This window comes from Trachurus japonicus, chromosome 20 (genome assembly GCF_045865225.1).
Source record: "Trachurus japonicus isolate A0001 chromosome 20, Traja_1.0".
Lineage (NCBI taxonomy): Eukaryota > Metazoa > Chordata > Actinopteri > Carangiformes > Carangidae > Trachurus > Trachurus japonicus.
Genome location: NC_140926.1, coordinates 10016379 through 10041581, shown reverse-complemented (window position 1 = coordinate 10041581; position 25203 = coordinate 10016379). Strand labels below are relative to the sequence as shown.

The 25203-nt window shown below is 41.7% G+C and overlaps 1 protein-coding gene across 4 annotated transcripts in view; it reads right to left on the bottom strand.

The window, feature by feature from the left end:
• The window catches only part of ctnnd2a (catenin (cadherin-associated protein), delta 2a), a 247828-nt gene extending 224655 nt beyond the window's left edge, over positions 1-23173 (bottom strand). For 3 of the 4 annotated variants that reach the window (XM_085762953.1, XM_085762950.1, XM_085762952.1), the window contains exon 1: positions 22685-23150. The gene's annotated coding sequence lies outside the window, so the exon portion shown is untranslated. Of the gene's footprint in view, positions 1-22684 lie in introns of all 4 variants that reach the window. The other variant, XM_085762951.1, reaches the window with a different exon arrangement.
• Between the last annotated feature and the right edge of the window lie 2030 nt (positions 23174-25203).

Here is a 25203-nt window from a genome sequence, read left to right as displayed (position 1 = left end):
CTTGAATGAACAGAATGATGTAAATTTTCTTCCACGGACAGTGGAGACAGTAGGAAGACAGAAAAATAAACATACAGACACACTGAGGAGCCATGTGATCCCAGTCCCACTCTGCTGTCTGTGCACATACACAAGCACAGCTTCTATTAGTTTTATTCTCTATTTTGATGGATTTTTTATGATGCAAGCAGGGCATACATCATTTTGAGAAAACAAGATCATGGACAAAGACTATCTGGCATAAGATTTGTGACATAACTCAAACAAAAACACTGGTGATCAGATTTTGGGCGATTACAAAAGCAACATTTTACCTCTAGCGGCTGTAAACAATTGACAGCTCATAAGCAGCATCATCACCTTGACTGGCAGACTAATAAATACTGTGGGTGATTAACACGTCTGAAATAAAGCTGCTGCTTCCCAAAGCAAGAGCTGTCAGCAGGAAGGCGGCGTGCCACAGCTTCTCCTGTCACTTCAGAAGCACAAGACCAGAGACGGACAGGAAGTAGCAGTAAGTCAAAGATGGAGATTATGCAGTGTGGATAAAGTGGTTTAGAAGTCAGAGAGGCTAAATGATCACGGAGATAAGACGTAAAATCTGGGATGAGGGTTTAAAAAAAGAGAGAGGATGAAAGGCAAAGACAAAGGAGAAAAATAGGAGAGAAGGTAGGTAGAAATCAGGCATTTTCTTTTGTCTCACACCTCCGTCTGACTTCCTTCACACCTCTCTGAACAATGAGCACCCGATAATCTCCTCATAATTGGCATATTGCCATCATACACATGCACACAGGATGCACACAAGCTTTCTACTTCCTTTGACACTGATTTTCTCAGGTGGAAATCTTCCAAGTGGAGGAGAGCCTGTGATAACAGTGCCCATGTGAAAATGAGCAACAGGGTTCATGGGAAATGTGGTTTTCCTTCTAGAAAACACCACTTGTGGGACAAGGTATGGGTAATATATTGTTAATTTAATGGTGAAACATAAAACAACACCATGAATTTTGCCTATTACCTGGTCGCCCTGTCATATTGGCTGAATGATCTGTATGACATGGTTCAGGGATGGTGTCCAGGATTAACTCAAGAGTCCTATCACAGTGGAGCACACACACTTCACCACTCGCTCTTTTTCTTTCTCACTGTTTGATTTATTTCTCAGCCTCCTCTATTAATAAAAAAAATCCTCATTTCACCCATTCCCTCACATGGGATACCAACTTAACATATGTTTGTGTATTACAGGGGCCTTAACAGGAACCACAACATTTGCACATATTGCATTAGGTACAATAACTTGTGCATGTCATGAAACTTGTAAAGACATGACTGTAATGGCTTGCAATATTCCCAAATCCATTTATAGAGCCTGTCTTTGTAAGAAAAACAGGGATAAAGGCTAACACCTTGCAGCTGCCTGCGGGAAGGACAGTCATGCCAATCTGTTTCTTTAAAATCATTGAGAGCCTCTGAGAAGCATTGTCCTTGACTTACTATCCTGCAGGAGAACGCAAGACAGTGTGTATTTTTACAGTGTTTTCAAACTTTTAAACATTTATAGAAGTACAAAATAATCTGCAGCCTTCAGTGGACTGACTGTGCGAGGGGGTTATTTGCAAGAAAAACACAACATTGTCTACATCTGGCTCCTGGGGTGTGTCAGTGTGTTTCACAGATTTTCCAATTATAAATTTCAAGCTAAATCTAAAAAAAAATTCTATCAAAGTAAATGCCTTAACATATCACGCTATGGTGAAAGTAGAACTTACACCCTCTCGCATTTCCCACGCACAAGTTCGGTAGCAAGTGTTAAAGAACATTGCCAGCATGATCATGTTGCACTTGCTTTACAATACCCCAATTATAAAATGACAATTGTGACAGCTTCTAATTTGTTTCTTTCCATTTCCAGTGCAACAATCTATACTGCTCTGTTCCTCTTTATGGTAAGGGCAGCCTACACAACAGATAATGACTTTTTAGTAATGAAATAGTGTTTGTTTGTTTGTTTTTTTCTTTCTGTTCTACTTTGTTTTGAAGCCTCAGGTCCAGCACCATCAAGTTGCCCCTGTCAGGGGAAAAAGCATCATTAGACCCTCTCCCAAAAGTTCAGCCAGAAAGTGGCTTGTGCAGGCCACCAGGAGTTCAAAAACCTCCATTAATTAATAACCGAGTCCAGGCTCCAGTTTCGCTCCTGTGGGCAACTAGTTCCAAAACAAACCTTGGTAATTTTGCTACTTGGACAATTGACAGACATGAATAATGAGCAGGCTGCCGCTGTCCCTTTGAGACCCTGTAGTGAAAGTCAGGCTGGTGATATGAATTCTGGACATAAGTGCCCCAAATATAACTGCAGAGTGCCGACACCAGCTATTTGCTTTGCGGGCACATCCTGAATGTGTCTATTAAAAACCACCTCCACCCCAATCTTTCTCTCCCTGTGCTCATGAAACGGAGAGGTGCCTAGCAGCTAAAAAAGAAACTTCAGCCTTTCATATGGTGGAATAGCACACAAACAATGGAAAGATCTGAAGGTCACTCATGATCATACTTTATGTCAATAAAATTTGAAAAATAAGTGAAGAAATCCACATGTGTTCCCTGCATTCCCTCGTGATACAAACACGCTGAAAGCTTTTACGGGATGTGAACTATTGTGTGTGAAATTATAAAATGTCGATTACACCTACACCTATGCCTGTTTATTCAAATACACTGTCTGAAGATATTATACCTCTGAAATGTTTGGAATTCAAGGAAAATACCACTTTGCGTCACTCACCCAAGTCTGCACAATTACCATCTGAGCCGCTGACTTTTGTAAAGTGCTAACGTGTTAACACCGGAGATGACATGCACTCCAAGCACCTTTGACAGGTGGATGTGGAGGGATAGCGTGACTGGACTGAAAGAAGTGCTTTTAACGTATTCTCCCTCATCTTAAACACTTGTTGGAGGATGGAGACACATACACGAAGACTGAGAAAGACTGTGACAGAGAAAAAGAGAAAGCTGTTACTCCGACGGAGAGCAATGACGGTACAGTGGGTTCAGTTGATAACCTTGACCGTGATTGTTCTGTGTTGTACGTGAAGATATGATTGGCATTCAAAAGGGAGTGAGGGCCAACGTTTACCTGGGTGTTATCTCTAAAACAGCAGGCCCGAGATGCTCTGTAATCTAATGAAAGAGTGCGGCCCTCTGACAGGACCAAGAGGGAAAATGAAATGTAAAACCAAAGAAAAATAGGTGGTCATTTCATATCTGACTGTTAGTTTTACATAGCGTAGTAAACATGACAGTGTGGAGATAAAAGCAGTGAAAGCTCACCCACAAATACATTGCTTCAATAAAAACGGTCCTATTCACTAATTCCTGCAGATCATTTCTAAGTTGTTGTTATGTTTTCATCTCTCTGTGGTGTATAGACCCCCCCCGCCCCCCTCCCCCCGCACCACCACACACACACACACACAGACACTCACACCTTGGAGAGCAGCAGATCAACAGAGTGAGGAAAGCAGTTGGAGGTAGGTAGAGGGAAAAGGATATGAAAGCAAGCAAGAAAGAACGAAGGTGATGAACAAGAAAGCAGAGTGGGATAGAGGGAAAACTTCACACATACCCTGCTGCAGGCTGATCATGTGAGCCTGCCTGAGCTTCATACACAGACTGCTTGCACATTTGTGTTTAAATTCATTACATAACCAGATGCTTCAGACAGCATGATAGATACTTGCAATATAAATAATTGGGTTAAATCCAGAGGCCAGCTAAAAGAAAAAAGAAAAAATGTATAAATTCATGCCCCTCACCTTAGTGTAACTTGCACTTGAACAGGGTACCTTTGTCTTGGTGATACCCTCAGGTGGAAAATGAATAAATGGTAAATTCAAAGCTGACATTCTTTTTTTTTTTAAAGGAGACATATTATGCCCCCCTTTCCACAAATTAAAATAGTACCCAGGTGTCTTTAAGACATATCTGTGACATGCCTCAGTCAAAATGCCCCAAGGATCAAACATCACAGCTCTCTTTTTATACTCTTAAAACAGCCCTGTTCAGAACGGCTGGTTTCAGTGCCTGTCCCTTTAAATGCAAATGAACTACTATTTGCCCCGCCCCGTCTACCAGTCCCAGGTAGGGGTGGGGTTATGCAAATTCAAAACCTAAGGGAACAGCTCGTAAAAGCACGTGGATTTTAATCTAGGGAGCCTGCACATTACAGATTGTTTGTCAATTCTCACATTTTGGGGGCCGGAAGGCAAAACAAACACCCAAATATATGTTAAAGAGCCTTCAAAAAGCGATATTTCCATTATATGTCCCCTTTAAATTCAAAAATAAAGTTATTGCCAAATTCCATTTATAATAAAATGTCTTGGAAATATCATCCCTGGCATCTAATATCATCTGATTCACTTAAACACATGAATAACACATTGCACCCTTTATGCAAAGCATACTGTAAGTAAACAGCAGCTTCAGCTAAGACGCACATATTGCTACTCCACTGCATCCAGCAACTTCCCATTTATAACACAGCTTACCACAACATAAAGTTTTATTATTTCGATTCCATAGCAGAGGCTGCTGTTGTACTGTTGAGCTCACCACAGTATGAAACCTATAAAGCCACAGTATAGGAGCTGTGCTGTGGCATGTGAGGGAGAATATACCCCTGAGAGTTGGATAAGAGAGGCCGGGAGCTGTCGGGTACACGACTATATCAACACACATCCACACATCCTATCCTTCACAGCCTTGACACTTAATACATATATAATTTACATGAGGTGACAGCGTTTGCAAGCACAACCCTGCGCGCACGCACACGCTGCCATCACCACTGCATGCTTTGAAAGCTGTTTTGCATATACATACATAGTTAAAGATATGAGAACACCTGTAAGTAAAGATCACACAGAGACTTTAAATCACTGGTTCCCTGTGTTTTGGTACAGCAGCTATCTGGTTTTATCAAGTGCTTCCATGTAATAATTTTATAAACTGTCAAATAATTCATTTTAATTCAACTGAATACAAAAAGAAAGTTTAAATGCATGAATACACATAGAGAAAATGACAGTCTTCACTTGTTAAAAGGTTCTAATTTTGCATGTTGTGAATCAGAGTTTGACAACACCCTAAGCTAGAACCTTTATCCCCACCACAACTGCAAGTCATTAAAACTCATTAGGATGCGTGATTAATTCCTACTCACAACTGTGCAGTGGATGCAGTTTGTCATTGTTAATGGGGATCTGAAACTTTTAAAAATCCATTTCCTTATAGCTTTAATTGTTGTTGAAATCTCTCATTTACATAAGTATTCAAACTCTTAATTCAGTCATTTGCAGATGCCTCTTTGGCAGCAATTACAGCCTTTTTGGAGTATGTCTTCAAATAGTTTTACACCCTTGCCCTGCATGGTATGCCTCACCACCACAGAGGTCTATAGACGCTCCGTGGGACTTGACAGCTTGGTTTTTGCTCTGTTATGCAGTGTGAATTGTGGCTTCAAATACACACAGGTGTGTGTCCTTCCTAACAATGTTCAATTAATTCAATTTGCCACAGCTGGACTCAAGTCCTAGACACATCTCAATGATAATTAAGGCAAAGGACACTCTGAACTACCACAACAATGGTCTGAATACTTTTGGAAATAATTAGATTTCATTCTGTGTAGCAGGTTGGCGCAGACAGTGGTGGACAATGTTGCCTCTGGGTTCGATCCCGGAGCCTGTGGAGTTTGCAGGTTCTCCCTGTGCCTGTTTGGCTTCTCCAGCTTCTTACCACAGTCCAAAGACATGCACACTAGGTTGATTGGCAACTCTAAAATTGGCCGTAGGTGGGATTTATCAGCCGTGACTGGCATCCTCTCTAAGGTGTACCCCGCCCTGCATCCAGCTGGGATCCAATGGAGGGAAGATATGAGTTTTTACGGATTGAGAAGGAATCTGAAATGTGTTTTTTTTTTACTTTGGTTATTGAGTTAAGACTAAACTGTAAAAAAAAAAAAAAAATGATTTTATCCACATAAAATTAGATTTACAATACAATAATGAGAGAAGAAGGGGTCTGAGTAATTTCTGAGGCCACTTTATATTCCTTCAGTGTGATTATCAGCAAGCCAGATTATCACAAATAGACATTTTGTGGAGGGAATTTAAATGGAACTGCACTGCTGCTGTCTGATATGCAAGACATGCATGTGAACAAGTGACACGCATGTGCACAAGCACACACATGGAGATGAAGGCTCACACAAAAGGCTTGGATGTTATTTTCATGCTCTTCCAGCTGCTCTGTGCTGAAAGTCTCCCCACTGGTTGTGTTTGATCCCACTGTGATGCCATACATCAGACAGAGGAAGGGAGATCCCACTGGGACCCTGCTGCCTCAGTCCTATCAGCATGATGTCATCCTCTCGCTCACTCACCTCTCCCTCTCCTCCCCCCCCCCCCCTCACTGTCACTCCCACTATTCCTCTCCATTTACCCGGCTGCATCGCTCCTCTGCCTCTCTCTCCCCTCATTGTTCATTTATTTCATGTGCAGTTGTCGCGTCTTCTCTTCGGGGACGATCATCAGTTCTGCTGCAAATACAGTGTTTGAATGTCTTTTGCCGTTTTGTCATGTAAATCACTGGGCATCAAAGACATGATGTGTTTTGTAGCTCGATAACATAATTTATTAGCTGCCGCACAGGTCATGTGGAAACTGTTGCATCATTACCGGTAATATATCGGATCCTATACGTCTATATGTCTGACATGTGACTGTGTGTGTCTGTGATTGTGTATGCAGTGTGGTGCAGGTGTGTGTTAAAGAATTATCGCTGTGCTGGCATTTCAGTTTCAGTGTTATTGTCCCATTCTCCTCCTTATCAGCTACTAAACACATTCCTCCAGACAAATGCATCAGTGTGGCGTGTGTGTGTGTGTGTCTGCCTGTGTGTCCATGTTTAGCCATAATTGCGACTGTTTGTTTGGCAACGCCTGAATGAAGTGCGTAACATCTCGCGCAAGTTTGTGTGTGTGTGTGTCAGACAGGGAAAAATTGAGGGAGATGGGATGAGCGACAGAGAGAGTGAGAGACAGAGAGAAGAGAGAGAGATAAAGATAAAGGCATTCAGTGCCCACTCTCTCTGGGTCCAAAGCCCTTGGGTGTCACAGAAGAGTTCCACTGTGTTAATCTCTGTGTAATAACTGAATCACAGAGAAAACAATAGAGCTCTCTCCCTTTTCACAAGCCAAAAGGCCTAGGGGCAGCTGGTTAGTCTGTCTGCATGAGCACAGAATATGTGTGTGTATGTGTGTGCGTGCGCATACATATACATGTATGCCTGAAAATTGAAAGCCAGACACCAAGTGCTCGGTCTGACTCTGATCTGAATAAAGCGAGTGAGGTTATGAATCCTGACTCTCAGGACAGAACATTCAACAATTAATAATAAATTCAACGCAGTGTGTTAAGAGGGATTGTTTGCAAATGTAACTTTTAGAAATGTTGCTTTAAGTCCAGTCCCCTGCTACTATGGTTGTAACTCATTAAAAAGCACTCAGGATGTTCCTTTATCTCGGTGTGATCAGGCTGCTGGTAGTTCCCTGCTGCTGAAGGACCTCGTGAGCTGCTAATGTCCAGCTTCGACTGTACCCTCTGACCGTTTATATATATGTGTGTGAATGAGTGTGGGTGTGTGTGTGGGTGAGAGATGGACAGAGACAGACCAATAGAAACACTGCTGGATTAGGAGAGAGAGCAGTAAAGGTGCAGCATCATTATCCACTGCTGCTTCACTAAAGTAATTTACCTAGGAGCTGTTCTGCTGCTGCCTGAACAAGAGAACCAGGCTATCAGGGTTATTTGAGGGTTGGTTAAGTCTAATAGGAGAGTTTTCAAGTGCTGTTGAGAGAAGGAAGGTATCATGAGTTTAAGACAAAGACAGAAGAGAAAACACGTCGCCCCCAAGTGATGGCCTTGATAGACTACAAATGATGGGCACAACGAGCCTTGTCATGTTTGATGAAGAAGAGTTGCCGGGGAAACAAGATAACAAATCCAGTCTGGAAGTAAACACAAATGAATGTTTTACCAAAAACTATGAAAAGTTAAATGAACCACAGAACAGAACAATGAAACAATAATTATAAGTAAGTGATTCACAAAGTTGCAATTTTACCCTTGTGTAACCATGCTCATGGGTCACACTGATAAAAACTGTACAATGGGGAAACACAAGTAATAACATGATGAAAATAAACCAAGAAGAATCACATGGGAGATGTCAGTAGCAGAAAACGAAGCCAGGAGCTGCTCATATTGTTTAAGGGATAGTTCAACATTTTGTCAAATTGGCCCATTGCCATAATCCCTATAGTCAAAGCAGTAGGTTTGTTACCTTTATTTGTCAGTGCAAGCTATTTTTAGAACGGCGGAGCAGAGCCACGAGCTGCTCAGAGCTACGCTACGGAGGCTATTGGGATTTCTTGGTTTCCCTCATCAAACTCATCAAATACACAATCCAACAACTCCAAAATGCTCTCGTGGACAAGTTGTGACCTGCACATTCACCACGCTATGAGATAATAACGGAACGTTATGAGACAGAGTTGTTTTTGGGGTAAATGCAGAGACTGCTTGCCAAAAATCATCAGTGGTTTTGCATGAATTTACCTCGAAAACAACTCCGTGGCAATGGACCAATTTGCCAAAATGTTGAACTATCCCTTTAATGTTCAATGTTTTTTCTTTGCATATGTATATGTACTGTACATACGTATGTATATGTATATGTATATGTATATGTATATGTATACAGTATGTGGGTAGCAAGCAGCTAGTGCCAGAAATCTGTTTGGGGTCCAAATTAAGGGATCCAGGCTGCCAAAAAGCCTGTCAGCCATTTATACATGCAGGTCACAGAGTAGAGGAAGAAGAGGAAGAAGATGAAGAGGAAGAGGAAGAGGAAGAGGAAGAGACTTGCAGGTGTAGAAGCTAATCTCCAGAGCATCACACTGTGAGTTAATTACTGCTAGTCGCTACAGAAAAACATCTCTTAGCCGCAAAGGCAGCAGGAATAATCAATAGCCAAAATTAATAACATGATGAATTTTACACACATGCTAAATCAACTTTAATCACGCAACCTTTTATTATATACTTCACGTTCGTTTTAGCCGTGATAAATATTAGTATTTACCAAGGTCTGGAATCGATTGTGATCGGCTGGAGGGTGTTCATTATGTTTGTTTAACATCGAGTTGAATTAACACTGAGCGAATGCATATACTAGATTTACACCAAGAAGCCAATGGATTTTCTGTCGGCCTTGTTGCTGTTAAACAGCAACACATAACAGCTATGAAAGTACGTGAGCTGGGAATTCATCTGATTAACCTTCCATACAGCCCTCAACGTTTTAACCCTTAATTTAATCTATTAACTTTTTTGCCATGACCATAGGCTTGCCTCTGAGGTCTGACAAAAATATCAAATTAAAATCATGCTGTTATATTTTCATGGCTCTGTCATCCCCTCACCACTTTGTATGACAGGTTGCTGCCATGAAAATTTGAATTTCAAATTCCCCTTACCCCTCCAACAGGTCATAATGATTGCACTTTAATGATTGATCAGTTCTCCACTTGCCAGACTACAGTTAATGAGATCCAGCCTGTCTGGGAATCCGTACCAACACCGCCAACATGACTGAATAAATGTAAAACAAAAAAAAAAGAAGAAGGAAAGAATGAATATGATAAATAAACAGTAGATGGCATAGCAAAAAAAAACATTTCTTTAAAAAAAAAAAACATATTGACAGAATGGCAGTATCCTCTGCAAACAATTCAACACACTGCACAACAACTCCATCCAGTATCTACAGTGATAAAACAGAATCTGTACTTTTTGCTCTACTTTGATGTACTCCTCACAAAGTCAAATCCCCTCCCTCTAATTGCCCATTATACCACTCCATCTCTGCAGTGGGCTGATGATCTCTGCCGTCATAGCAACCACAGCAACCATGCGAACGGTTACCACGGCTTCTCTTCAACTGGATCCTCATTGCATCCTGAACTCTAACTGGTAACCTGCTGACCTTGAATTTACCCTGTGGCATACGTATGTGACGAGGGCAGAAAACAAGACAGTGTATGTGGGCTCTCTCTAATGATTACAGTATGTGCACTAGGGTCTATTCTGTCTCTGTGCACCTACAATACAGTATGTGCATCAGCCGGTCGCAGCATGGGGCCGTCTCCACTCAGCCCCTTCCAGTCAGCCAACAAAAATCATCCACTGCTGGGCATGAGGCTGGACCTCAAATTGCCCCCCTGCTATCTTAGTTAATCTATCATAAAAGGAGAAAAAGTAAGACTAACCATTGGAGAATTGAAATGCACGACTCAGTATACAGTATCTAGGCTTACACAATATCCCAAGCTGTATTCAAAACAGCAAAGTGAGTGGTTGAATCATGTTTGTGAATGTGTATGCACCTGCGTTTCCTTTACTAGAGTTGCTTCACTGACCCATAAAAATCTCCCTATATGGGGAAAAAAAGAAGGAACTGGCTTCTTCTTCTAAAACACGGCTTGTTGCAATACTCTCCTGGTGGAAGACATGCAAATGATGTAACGCTTTGAAACACTTGACGGGATCTAAAAACTTCCGCTCCTGGCTCACCCCTCTCGTCATAACAGTTTAAGGCTCGGTGCACTGGAGGGCTAAGAACATCCTAAAGATCAAAGTCAGACACCTCACCGTGCCTTTGGTTTCATTAGAACTTGTGAGCTCTAATTATTCAACAGCTCAACAAACCCGTCATACATCGATGAAGAAGAGGTTTAAGCCAGTGTTCCACTTCATTTTAACCCTGACGGAACAAAACTGGTTAACTTTTACCTCTCATTTTAGAGGGAGACGACACATTCTACTTAAACATATAGTACATCTTGTAAACTATGAGAGAAAAAGGAAAAAGACAAATGGGTGCAGGTGAAACGGGGAGACACCCTCTCAGCTTAAGGAGGGCTCCCTGGAAATTGAGTATCCCACACCCATAAAGTGGGTTTTATGAAGACAGAGTCTGGCTCACAGCTCTTGGGACACTTTTCTGTAGCCAAGTCTGACCTCTGACCTTCTTGAAAGAGTAGTACAGTGAAATAATGGGAAAGAAAAATATACCATATAAGAGCTAGACCCAGCCAGCACACAGTGTGATTCATAAATGGTAAATGTCATTCAGTAAAAAAAAAGAAAAAAAAGAAAATTCCAACGATGTCTTTAAATGTGACTTTTGGAGTTCAGAAACACTAACATTGACCATCTATTGAGAGTTAATGTGTAGATAAGATAACCTACCTGCAATGAATGTTATCCTTCGCTTTGTTTGCTCAGTCTGTGAAATCAATATCATTTTGTTTATATCTACTGAAGAGGCCCATATAGTCCATTTCAGTATGAATGGTTCTTTTACAGAGGCACACTGAGAGACCACTTTCCATCATTTCACGTCTGCAGTGCAGGGCCAAATTATTTGAATTAATATCACATAAACAAACTGATCGCAGTGCAGCAGGGAGCTACAAATCAACCTCCACAGTTTTGTGTCGTCTTGCCCGGGGAGAAGAAGGAAAAGCAAAGCGAGAAAAGAGAGACGAGTGACAGAAATGGTGCATGTACGTATGTGTGTGTGCGCGCATGTTTCTTTCTGCAGATCTGCAAGCCTTTTTATTTTTTCCTAGATCCCTTTTAAAAGCCTCTCCCTGACACATAAAGACTTTCACTCCCCATCCCTGGCACAAACCCAAAGCCAGCAGATTTCGAGCCTAATTGGCCTAAACAACAGCAAGGGGTATCTTGTCTTTACAAATGACTGTAGCGTTTTGTAAAGAATGAGCAGTGTTTGTTTAAAAGTGGAAATCTTCTCCAAATATAACACAAACATCAAAATTAGTGGATAAGTGACACATTCTGTAGAAGCCATGGTATTGGTGTTTGAAAACACCAAATCTCCATTACTTAGTTATAAATTTTTTTTTAGGAAAATTAAGACTTGTCAATAACCCACGCATGACCCATTTTTCCTGTCTCCCTCTCTTAGAGTCAGCCAGTTGTTGGTTAAAATGATCAAACCTCCTCCACATTTCTGATCTTGTCTTGGTCAGGGTTTAGCTTCTATTAAATCTGTGCCGTCGATCCGTAATGGCAAAGGCACGCCCAGACGTCCCTGTTGTTTTTGTTGTGTTACTACAGAAACTCCAGCCATAATTTGTTTTTTTTTAAAAACCCATTTCACAACTGAAAACCCTCCAAAACACAAAGTGCTTTTCACTACATGCCTCAGAAGCAAGAGAAAACAGAGCCGATGTTCTGCTGTGGCGCCACTGTGCATCTACGCCGTTAGAAATTCATGAGTTGCACAATATCTAAGATAATTTACATGCAGATATCAACATAGAGTTACTTGATGAATTATACATTGCAAATGCAACCCACAGAAGACGGATGAGAGAAATTAATGTGCATTTGCACTTCTCAGCCGTGGCCACAGTTGGGATCTATATACTATACACATGCAGGACATATCACAGAGAATGAAGAAGTAAGATCAAATGCTATTTATGAGGCAATTTGATGCCAAATGAGTAACCACAGCATTCCCTATGCTAACCAAGATGTCATAATTCTGTATCCTTCTTCAATACCATACTCTTTGAAGAAAGCTGGCAGAAACAAGGTTTCACAGTGAATCTGAGAGTATGTAACGCATCCAAACAACCTAAGCGTCCTTGAGCAAGACATTGAAATCCCACATCTGGAGAAGTGGTTTTTAAGACATGGTTGTCTTAGGAACAGCATCCTCCTATTTGTGAGTGTAAACTCAAACAAACAAGAAAATTACATGGTAGATTTTTTTTTTTGTTTAATTCCTTTAATTGAGTTATTCAACCCTCAAATTACTCATTAATGCACTCCATAGTGTTTTTGTTTTCTAAATCATACCCTCAAATTACTTCAACTGTTCCTTTAAATCTATAATTTGTAGTCTTAAATGAATGCCGCCTTTGTGGTCTCCATGCCAATCGCCTGCATGTAGCTACATAAATTAACCTAGGTTCACTTACTTTCCCCTCTAAACTGTATGAGTCTCTATTCTCAACCTGTGGGAAACACTCCCCTAGAAAGAGGCAGGAGCACAAAAATCCACTCAAAGCACCTGAAACAAAAGCATGCACTAGAATGGGAGCTCTGCGCATCTCTTTGAGATGCTGATGCTTACCCCTGTCCCAATTCCAAAACCACAGCTAAACTGTAGCAGTAGCTGCCTAATTTTCCTATGTCACTGTGTATGACAAGGCACGTTATACTGTTGCATGTTGATAGTGCACATACATAGCAAATCCTTTTAATAAAGAAGAAATAAACTAGAATCCAGCCTTATTGTTATGTGAAAAGATAGCATTTTATTGCCAGGCCTACTGTATAGCAAAGAATGCCTCAGGAGGAAGTGGGCATAAATGAAAATGCTGAACATCAGGAAAGAGAATATAGCGTTTGCAGTGACATGAACTTTACTCGGAACAAGCACAATGTGCAGCTGTGACAGAAAACCTGTCTTTGTTAGCTCAGGGACTGTGAAATGAAATCGAATAATTTGGATAGCAGGCGCCGAGGCTCAATTGTGGATGTAGCTCTCCAGTGTCAACACACATCAATAAACAACCTAATAAAACGCTCCGTGGTCAAAACATGATTTTAGCTGCCATTCTTCCTTCAGACTAGTGAAAACACTCACAGCTAAATCCTCACTCAGCACCTTCCTTTACAAATTGTACTGTGTCGCCTGCATCCTGCAGCTGTGGTGGCTGTAAGTTCATCGTCTGGGGGTGTCACATTGAGCTGGCATTTTTTTTTTCTTTCACAAACGCACCTCTCACCTTCTTCTGCCTCGTGTTTCTCACATCCACCGCCGCCTCTCACGCCTGATCTCGCTGCTGTCTCTTTCTCAATGCCTTCTTCTTTCTCTCCGCATTGATTGAGATGGACGCAAATCCACACACACACATATAAACCCAACACACCAGGGAAATAAACTAAAGGTGGCTCAATCCATTAATGGCTCATATTGGTGTGATCCATATCTCTTTCTGTCTCTGTCTTCCCTATCGTTTTCATCAAATCCTCTTCTACAGATGTGAGAGAGCATTTGATTGACGGATGGAAGTAGCCACAGCAATACATAGCTGATAAAGATCAGAGTGTGCAACTGATGGGCTGTCTGCTGATCCGACCACAGGCATCGGGTATGGCATTTATACCACTTGGCTGGCCTCAAGCTTTCAAGATAGAAACACCAGTGTCTGTGTGTCTGTGCGAGTGTGTCTTTTGGTTGGGGATCAGGGATTAGCCAATATCTATTGCATGAGAATGGAAAGACTGATACAAGGACTCAGGTTGCACTGGGCCAGGGATACAAAATATTCTACTTACCATTTTAATGTGTCATCTAAATGTTTTAAAAGAATAAGTCTATATAAAAACAGTTTGAATAACATTGTATGAAGTTAAAGTTTTATATAACACTGGGTTTGTAGATATGATAGCTAACAGTTAGGAGTGAAGATAAAAATAGACAACTGCCAGATTTGGTGCTAATATTGCACACACATTGCACAAGCTGTTTGTCACATTTATGAAATGAAGCTTAGTTAATTATCATTCATCGCACAAAGCAAAGATCTCAACCGATCTACTTGTTTATCACGGTAAAGATAAGTAGTGGCATTAGATAAGTAAGTTCTCAGCCAAATCTTTCATGGTAATTATCAGAGGGTGTTTTCACTTTCAGCATGGCCTATTACTGCTGTAGACATCCAAACAGGTGTACACTTTCATACTAATTTTAATCCATCTTGCATAAATATGCTCCTGTAGAGATTTTTTATCGAATATTTAACTCCTCACCAATTTGAACTGGAAACATCCCATTTTCTTTCTCCTTAAACTAGGGAATCGGCACTTTTTACCAACCCAATGTGAGTCTCTGATGGTGATCAATACCCCAACTTAAAAGCTTATGGGCAAGATTTGCAGTAGCCTTACCTATACGTTTTTCTGCCGCATTGCTTCTCTCTGTGTGTTTACTGATTGATTCTCATTCACATTCTCTGAGTTACGTCCTACATCGGCTCCACGGCCAATCAGTGTCTGATTCAGAAGCTTGGCTTGCCTTGGCTGTATACCCAAAATAAATGGGAGCAGTACTGTTTTATTGTGAGTGCAGTGAGAGAAGCTGGTCTGCGTTTAGTGGCAGTAAACACCCTAGAAGGATAAGCTGTAGGAGGATAAGTACTGTTAAGAGTAAGTGTTGTGCTTTCCTACATGAACTTGCAAAACCCTTGAAAAGATAAATGGTATTTTGCTGCAACAATCTGAATCATATTTACGTTTATTTCTCATTACCTGCATGTGTAAAAGTTTAGACCTGCCTTTCCTGGCCTGTAGATGGCACACGATGCTGGTCAAGAACAGCATATCTAAAAAAAAAAAAATAAAAATACTGGCTGGGACTCTAAATTGGATGATATTGGCAGGACTTGAAGTGCTTCACATCAATGACACTGTGTGTCCTTATGTAGACAGAGAATTGCAATGATGTGTGCTATAAAAGAAAAGGCACACGTAAACACACACACACACACTCGCATACACATCAAGGAGCAGGTGCTTATATTCCATCAAACACGGTATTTCCCACTTGACCGGCCAGATAGATAATGCTATGTTGCTGTGCAAAGAGACTATAGATGAAGCCAACAGCAGTATACCACCCTACTTCACGCTGCATAGCATGTTATCATGCCAATTCCTTTCTCTCTCTCTCTCTCTCTCTCTCTCTCTCTCTCTGTTTCTCACACTTTCACTTGAGCTGTAACATTTCCTGTAGCACTTGGTTTGGTCCTTACATCAGCATCACTTGTTGCAAATCCCTTTTAACATCTTTTGTAAAAACCAGAGCAGTTGGCCACACTGTGAAAACTGTCTAATTACTTTCTCACACATAGAGAACAAGTTGCTGTTTTAGTCAATAACAGTCCAACAGGAAAGTGAAGCAGAAATGCAAACAACACCATTTATTTACAGGAAGTCAAAGAGCAGCAGCTTTCTGTGGGAAAAAAAACATTGTATTAAATATACTCTGGCACACAGACTGCCCAACCTTTGCTCATTTAGTATATAAACTGTGATGAAGAACCCTCATACATGTAATAAAGGTCATAATCAAACACAAGCACACTTCCACACTTAGTCATTCATGGCAGAGCCAACCGTGGGTACATTTTCGCCCGGGGAAATCAAGATGATCTGTGCTCTAGCTATGGTGTCTCTTTGATGCTCAATTAGCCCTGGCAGACCTGGCTAGCTGAGCCAATTATTAATTCGGCTTAGCAAGTACAGTGTGACAGGTGCAGACGTGATGTCATGGCTAGGCAACCACAGACATATTGCTCTAACTGCAGGCCCCTGCACTGAGAACGTACCATTAGGTTTTTAATAGGCAGCATTTTCATTTCTGACACTTTTAAATATAGCATTCTGCAATAACTCTGCTTTTTTCCCGTCATCGTGCTGTATCGTGGTGTTGTTTTTTTGTCTTCACACCTCTGTTTTCTTTCATCTAATGATTCCTGGTTTTTAATTCAGCCTCCCCAACACGTTCTGTCACTAGCTCTTCATTTTCCACCTCTCTATCTTTCCCTTTACGCCCCATCTTCCCAATCTTTTCCACCATTTAGCCCTTCCCGTGAATTCCCTCTCCTCTCACCTGTATTCTTAACCCCCCTCGCACTCTTGATGCTTTTTGTCACATCAGATATTTTCCTTTCCGCTTCTCTCTCTCTCTATCTCTCCATCTCTCTCCTTATGTTGTTCTTCCTTCCTTCCTTTGTTTTCTCTTGTACTAAAAATTGAAGGGAAGGAGGGAGGATAATGGCGTGGAGAGGGAGGGGAAGGGCAGCGGGCTGACAGAGGGAGTCCCATCTGCAGCGAGCTCATTAGACGATGGGAGGAGAATTGGCAGCAGAAACACACTAGTAGGCATCCACACACACACACACACACACACACCCCTCTTGCTGTCTGCCTGTCTCTCCGTCTCTCATACACACATATTGCTTCCTATCTGGACTCATTCCAACACTGACACATCGCTACCTCCCCTCCCTCTCGTCCTCCCCGTCTTCTTCCTGCTGCGCTCCTCAAAGTCCTCCTCCCATTAATCACTACAATATACAATACACAGCAATTGCTGAATCGTTTTCCCTTTTATTACCTTCCAGTAGCATGAGGCCATATATTTTTACTACATGTAGCATCAATGAAAATCTAGCCATAAATCCAAAGCACTGTTAAAGTTGGACAACTTTTCTCCTTCTCTTTCTTTTACAGAGTCAAAAATAAGTGTGAGATGCATTACTGACAGAATGATTAAACGCTCATGGACACATTAGAGAGGACTTAATAGTTAGTTGCCTGTGCTTGATCCTGTTTTTGTAAATACTGTCATCACGCAACCTGCTAGACGTCTAAATGAATTTCCAACAGAACCATTCACCTGTAAGTCAATGTACATACACAATATTTATCTCTGCCATTTGGAGCCCAGTGAAATGTAAAGAGGCAGTTGCTGTCCAAGCTGCACTAATGTAATGACATTGTCCACTTCTTTGACCTCTGCGCTACTACTATAATTTTGTCGGTCTTCTCCAGCTTTCGTGTGAAGGTCAGCAGATGGTGAGGATACAATTATGGTGCTGGGAAGCATGAAAAAAGATGGGCGTCGCATCAGCATAAAGCCTACAGTATACTATACTAAAAAAAAAAAAGAAAAAAGTTTGTTGTGAAGCATCCTACGTGCCACCACTGTGTTGTCAATTGTTTTGAAGTGCATTAAACGTGTTTTTCTCCCCAAAGGGAAAACGTGTCATCCTGCTTCCCCCTCCCTATAAAAAAGGACAAAGAGTGTGAGACAAACCAACACCCTCAGAGCCGTGAGGGATTGTCCTGCTCAAGGACACTGCAGTGATGTACATGTAAATGGGGCCTTGACTTCAGACTTTTTGCTTGAGGAATGGGCTCTCCTACCACGCTGAACAGCTACCTATCAACATAAGTCTTTGTCTCAAGCAGAGTGATGAAAAGTCCCCTTGATCATGCTAAGTCACATGCATATTGATGAAAAAAAGTATATATTTGTTTGATTATGTGGTGTGTGTTTTTCCACAATGCAACTGAACATCATATACATCCCATATTCATCAACCATCTCACTGCAGAATCATTTATAAGCTGGGGCAGGGTGCTAATGTGTTTCATTCAAACTCTAATAAACTCTATAATGGTGCTGCTTTCTCAGATCCTCCCCCACATTTCCTCACTACAATAATAAAGAATGTCCTCCCGTGGACAAACCAAGGGACAAAGCAAGACATCTATGATATTACCTGGACATATCCCCCGTATGATAGCCATGTTGGGTGCACTACACGGCACCCTTGAGGGGAAGAAGAGTGACATTAGATGTTTAATGGAGTGTAACATGTATGCAATCTTGTAACAACTCCACTGTAATGGGGGATATTGTAAAATTGTCCATTAGCAGTGGCACATCAGTGTTTTTTTATATCGTTAAACCAGCTCATGAGCATCTCGCCACCAACACCAGAACCACGTCAGCTGATTGATGAAGACGCCGAGGTTGTCGATTAGCACGTTCCTCCTCATGTCCATGAATATGCAGTCAATGCAGTCAACAAGTATGGATCAAGTGTCAACCATTTGCCTAAGGCCCTTTCACATTGAACTTAAATGGATGTATAGGGAAAAAGACCTGAAAAAACATACGTATACAGCACATAACAGAGCTCAAGCACACCAACGTGTGAAATCAAAACGGTTGCTCTTCATTATCTTTTTCATCTTGATGGTGCTTCATGTTCTATAGCTGAATTTTCTCTGTGTTTTTTCCGTAAGTCATGCATTAGCAATAGGCTGGATAAAAAAACAAACACATATGCCACCTACATAAAGAAAACCTCCCCACCTCTTTTTATTTCCTTTGTTTGCACATAATAGCGGTCATTCAAATCAACAAAAATTAGACTGATGATAAAAAACGGAACTGTAACATTTTTTTTCCCACTATAGAATGACAAATGAGCAGCAGCTGATGTCGCCTCTGGGTTTGTCTCGCACGATATTTGAATCTTCTCTGGAGAAAAGCCATTTGTGATTCTCTCCTCTTCAACATCTAATCTAATCTAATCTCACCTAATCCCATATTTAGGTTCTTAGAAACAGATGAAAACAATATGATTTGGGATGTCGGCCCATCTTGTGTCTGGTGTTAAAAAAAAAAAAATGTACAGTGCGACATCTTGGGGAAGAACTTCTTGGTCTTGGGCCTTGAGGTCAGATTTAAGTATAGATCAGCACCTCTGGACATGGCAGAAACTCATTGTCTGGCTGACTGACAGGTGCTCCGGGTTCTGCCAGTATAGGACATTCTGGATGCTCCCAGTGCTGTCCTACATGTCATATGAATTATGAAAACTCCTGGAACAAGTCAAAGGAGAAAAAGATGGAGATCGCCTCTCATCCCACTGGTAGATTTCAGTCTTGTTATGAAATATAGATAAAATGAAATGATAAAATTTCACTGCAGACATCAAAATTTTACAATACTCAAAGTCATTAGACTGTGATTACATTACTGCGTCCTCTGTCAAATTTCTTCATCAAAGTGGACATTTGACTGGGGAGTTCCCTCCTCTCCTCATCACAGTCTTTGCTCATTATCATATGTCAAGATTTGGCTTTGCTCACAGCGTAGTAATCAGAGAAATTTCCTTCTTGCTGCGTGTTTCATCCAGTACAGTGAATAACAAAGTCTTACTGAAAGGTACTGGCCTGCTACGACATACAGATGGTGACAAATTAGAGGAAAAACCTGAAAAATGAGTGCAGAGATTGGATGATAATGCTCCCATCCATATATCACGAGAGGTCACGAGTGGTTTAATGAGTATGAAAATGATGTCAATCACACGCTATGGCCTTTGCAGTCACTAGATTAGAGCTAAGCGAAATGGCCTCGACATGAAATCTCTTCACATTTTTTCACACAATTTTATTCCCTCTTTAATACAAATTACACAAAATTAGACATAGAAATTATTCAAATATGTTTCAAGCTGGGTGGCTCCTACTTAAGTGATGTGACAAAATGATTCTGGTAATGTTAGCAGCGTGTTAGCAGCAGTTTTCCAAAGCTGCCACTGTCGACTGCAGCCCTCTAGTTGCCACAGACTTTTGTCAAACTGCAATGGACAGTTGTTTCATCAAGATCAGCCACTAAAAACATTCACTACACATTACTACAAAGGAGTGGCGACAGCTCTGTACTGTAATTACACAAGTTTAAGTGAGATTTCAACACCATCATAAGGCATTAATATGAATTCATCGATAAAACCGATCTAGCACCCAGCTCTAGATGCTGCTCTCCGCCAGCATCATCAATACACCAAATGAGGGAATATCTTTTGGAAGAGTGGAGTTGATCCTTCCAATACAGTTCAGAGACTTGGTACGATCAAAGCCACGAGGCGCTGACGCTGTTCTGGCACCATGTGGCGTCCCAACACCTGACTACTGTAACACTCTTTGTGCTGCTTCTTCCTTTCATTCGTCAGCCGTCTGTATCTTATCTGATGTGATCTGCACTAAACCACACCCAACCAACTTTTACTCTCTGAAGATGAAAAAAAAAAAATCAAACTAGTCAGAGTTACAGTATTTTTTATATCAAACCCCTCCCTGCCTCTGTGCTGGTACAGACAGGGATAACTATAATTCAGTGTCTTCCCTTCTCACCAGCACTACTCTATGAGGCAACTGCCGGGCCAGCTCATCCTGGCAACTCTTTGGACTGTCGTCAGCACTCCATCCTGTGAATGCCTGCCAGCAGCCCCTCCATCCGATCAATAGGCACCGGCGGCTAGCTTTCCCCCCTTTGCTCTCTCTCCCTGTCTTTCTCTCCCTCTCTCTCGGCTACCACAGTATAAAGACTGTTCTGTTCTGCCGGTGCAGCATAGTGATTAGGCATTAGGCCTGTGCTGCTGTGTGAATTAGCTTAATCTGTGTCCATGATGAAGGACAAGGCGTTTCATGCCCACTGGAGACATTCACTGGACATAAAAGAAGCTAATCTTCAGGAAATATAGAGATGGGATGAGTGAGTGTGTGTGTGCGTGCGTGCGTGTGCGAGACAAAAATAGTTGACACAGTTCCCACAGTGATTGGTCTTTTGTAAGTCTGCTTATCCTTCAGCAACAAAAAAAGAAAAATCTGAAGTTTCGAAGATGTGTGGCTCGTGAGCAAGGAGCGTGTTACACTGTCATCACTTAAAGAACTGGAAAAGTGGATAACATGCTGATTTAAACAGTCGGGAGCTGTGGTTGTCTGCGGAGAACATGGGAGGGAGGAAAGAAAATCTATATTCCTACACCAGAGGTCAGTTTAAGGGGAATTAGAGGGGATTGTGTTCTCCGTGTTACACGGCTGCTTACCTGGCCACAGAGGAAGCTGCTTAAACTACAAATCTCAACACAAAAGTTTTATATTTCCAGAGCGACACGGACTGGAAGACAAGGGTGTTAGTGTGAGGAAATACACTAAATACCCCTCCCTGCTCTGTACATCACTGCCTCTGTTGTCCATCATGCACCTGTGCTGACATGAAGGAGGCTGAACATGAACCCACTGCATGCTTAACAGCAGCCCTGCCCTCCTCCTCCACCTCCTCCTCCTCCTCTCCCCCTAACATCATCTGCTGGATATATTGTACGCCCTTGACAAACTGCCAGCACACAATCCCCCCCCTCCTGCAAATGTCTATTGATCAAAGCACAAGCAGGGCTGTGGGAAAGGTATGGAGTCTTACCCATACTCTTACCCTTGTATCACCTCGCATATCCCAGAACCACACAGACAAGAGGATATTCCATAAAACTTAATGGGCATCGGCAGACAATGAGATTTATGAGCAACATAATAACTGAGCCACTAAATTTGACCCACAAATAAATCATGTATCATACTATACAGTAACATCACAGCCAGATGTGCTAAGTACATACTGGAGTTGTCAAAACAAAAATAATAGTCATCTGGTGAGGAGGAGTAACCATATCCTCTTTGTTTACATGGCGCTTTCCGCACCTTTTGACCACTTTTACGCACAACCAATGGTGAAATTTGGGTCAGCAGTCAGCTGGAGCCAAATATCTGATGTGCTGGGTAATCTGAGCACAGCCGGACGTTGTTTCTGAGAGGAGCTGCGCAGCAAGCTTGTTATCAAAAGCAGGGCATCATGTCTTAAATCAGCACTTTCCCAAAAATCCATCCAGCACGCGTGATCCAGAAGTCATGTTCACATTTCTGCACATGCAGGCGCCTCTTGCAAATTGCAAAAGCACACGTCCCACTCTGATAAATCACAAAGGGGCTAAAGACACGGGCGTTTGAAGATAATGTCACCTTCTCCATCTGTGCCCAGTTAAATTAAGTGTCAAGCAGGGGAAAATAGCGCGATGACTTACCGAAATGAGATCCTGGCCACTGTCAGCGACCGGTTTCCCCCTCGTTTCCCCCCGCTGTACCTGGTCCGCTTCTCTTTCAAGTCAATCCGCAGTGTGCTCAGATCAGAACGGAGCGGTGCGCCTTCTCGCTGTGTCCTGCGTCCAGAGTTGCCGGGGATGGAGCGACCATTTGCCGGGATGCTGGGACGGGGGTGCAAGGCTGAGGCATCCGCAGGGAGTAGGAGAAGGATGTTGGAAGAGGTGGAAAGAGGAAGCGGAGGAGGAGGAGGAAGAAGAAGAGGAGGAGGAGGAGGGTGAGGAGGAAGCGACCAGGCGCTGGGTACGAAAAGCGAGACAGAAAAGAAAGAAAGAAAAAGAGAGAGAGAGAGGAAGAGAGAGAGAGAGGAAGAGAGAGAGAGAAGGGAGAGCAGCAGAGCACTGCAACGACGGGGAGGCAACACCATCGGAAAGGAGGAGGACAGGAGCTCTGTCTACCTCCCGGACTCGCTCGTGCAAATGCGCGCGCGCGTACCTTTGCCATCATAGCAAGACATGGAGCGCCATCTTCAGGTGTTGTGTAATAAAAAATAAAAAAAGAGGCTGGGTGTTGTCTCAAACAGTACAGTTGAGGTGCTGTATGATAGCATATGTCTACATTGTACTTTGAAAGACATATGTGTGGCTCTTTAAATCATTTCTGTAAAAAAAAACTCCCGCAAAAGAAACATTTAATTCTCGTCTCGGTACTAGACCTCCATCAGACAAACAGCTTGTTATACGGACAGGACGTCTTAAATGAGGAAGTGGTTACACACGTGTAGCCCATTATCATTATGACGTCAGAGTTTCAATCATGAGGACAACCAAAATGCATTATCACTAAAGAAAAGAAAAATATATCTAAAGAGATATTTCTTGTTATAAAGACTTTCATGCTAAGTATGGGTACTTTGGTAACAAAATATTCATCATCATCATCTTTACATCATAATATGTGACTCCAGAGCTGAATAACGGCAGTGTTCCATTGCTTTGTGAGAGTCATCCATGGTCCTAACAGCTTCCCAATCACACATTACACACTCATGCATCAACTCATTTCATTGAGGCCTAAACCTCACCATAATCACTACAGGTCCAACCTCAACTCTCACCCTAAACCTACAGTACAAGCTCAAGCCCTCACCAAAACCATGATGTTAATCGACAAGTGAAGTGACTGTATTCTATTAATTCTGGCGTAGCTGTCTTCTCAGGGTTTACATTCCTGATAAACCTAAAGCCTATAGCGTTATATCATAAAATATAGCACATGCCATGTTTGCATATATTTGTGTAATCTGAAATCTGAATATGTTGGGAATTTTGATTCTATTTTCGTGAGCTGTGATGTCATGGATGTGTTCAAAACAACCCATAATACCATTACAGCCAATAGGGAATTTGAAAGATAAATACTAAAATCTTTCCCATATTGCAACTGAATTGCGTTAATCTGTTGCATATCTCTGCCTGCTGCTTACTGGCTTGTTTACAGCCTGGTAACAGATTTTTAATCAACTTTATAAATGTCAATGAAAGTGAAGTGTAGTGTGGTCAATTGGATTTTAATCCAATGACAGATGTTTTAATTTACACATATACTGCGAGTGGAAGTTCAACCACCAAACCCATAAGCAGGAGAACCTATATACACCTGCTTGTCCATGTGGTTATCCATTCAGCCAATTACAAGGCACCAGTGACATGCATGTTTAATCATGCAGATGCTACAGGTCAGGAGCTTTAGCATGAAAACATTAAGATCTTACTGACCTTATTGGTGTGATTGTCTCATTTTATCTTCATTTTGTCATGGTTATCATGTTTTCCATGTCACCTCTGCCGACTAGATTGAATATACATAGTGCATACATAGAATATATATAAGATCTGTGTATGGAAGTGTCACGTTGTTACTACTGTAGATGTTAAAAGAAAGGCTACAGCGACTCAGATAACCACTCTTAACAAATGTGGAGAGCAGAAAAAGTGTCTCTAACTGCACAATGTGTGATGGTCAACAGCTGCAGAGGACCACATCAGGTCGAAGCCTAGAAAGGCCATCATCATCATCGGATGAATCTTGATTTCTTGTGAGCCACGCAGATGGTGGGGTCACAATTTTGCGTCAACACCATGAATCAGTGCTGGTGATGTCGTAGTGAGGAATGTTTTCTTGGCACACTTTTGCTGCTTAGTACCAGTCTATCACAATCTAAATGCCACAGCCACAATTCACCTTTATAATGCTGGAAGTAGCCATATTGGAAAGCTATGGTCATCTCAAACTGGTTTTATTTAAGAAAAAAAAAAAAGAAATCAGTGGGTTCAGTGTAACCTGTGGCCTCCTCCGTGCCACCACACCTGAATCCAGTAGTAGAATAGCTTTTGGTGGAAGTGCAAAAGACAAGTCGGCGTAAATTATGTGATGCAATCATGTCAACCTGTAGCAGAATGTAAAGGAACAATTGAACTTGTTTTGAAAAGAAATCAGTTAC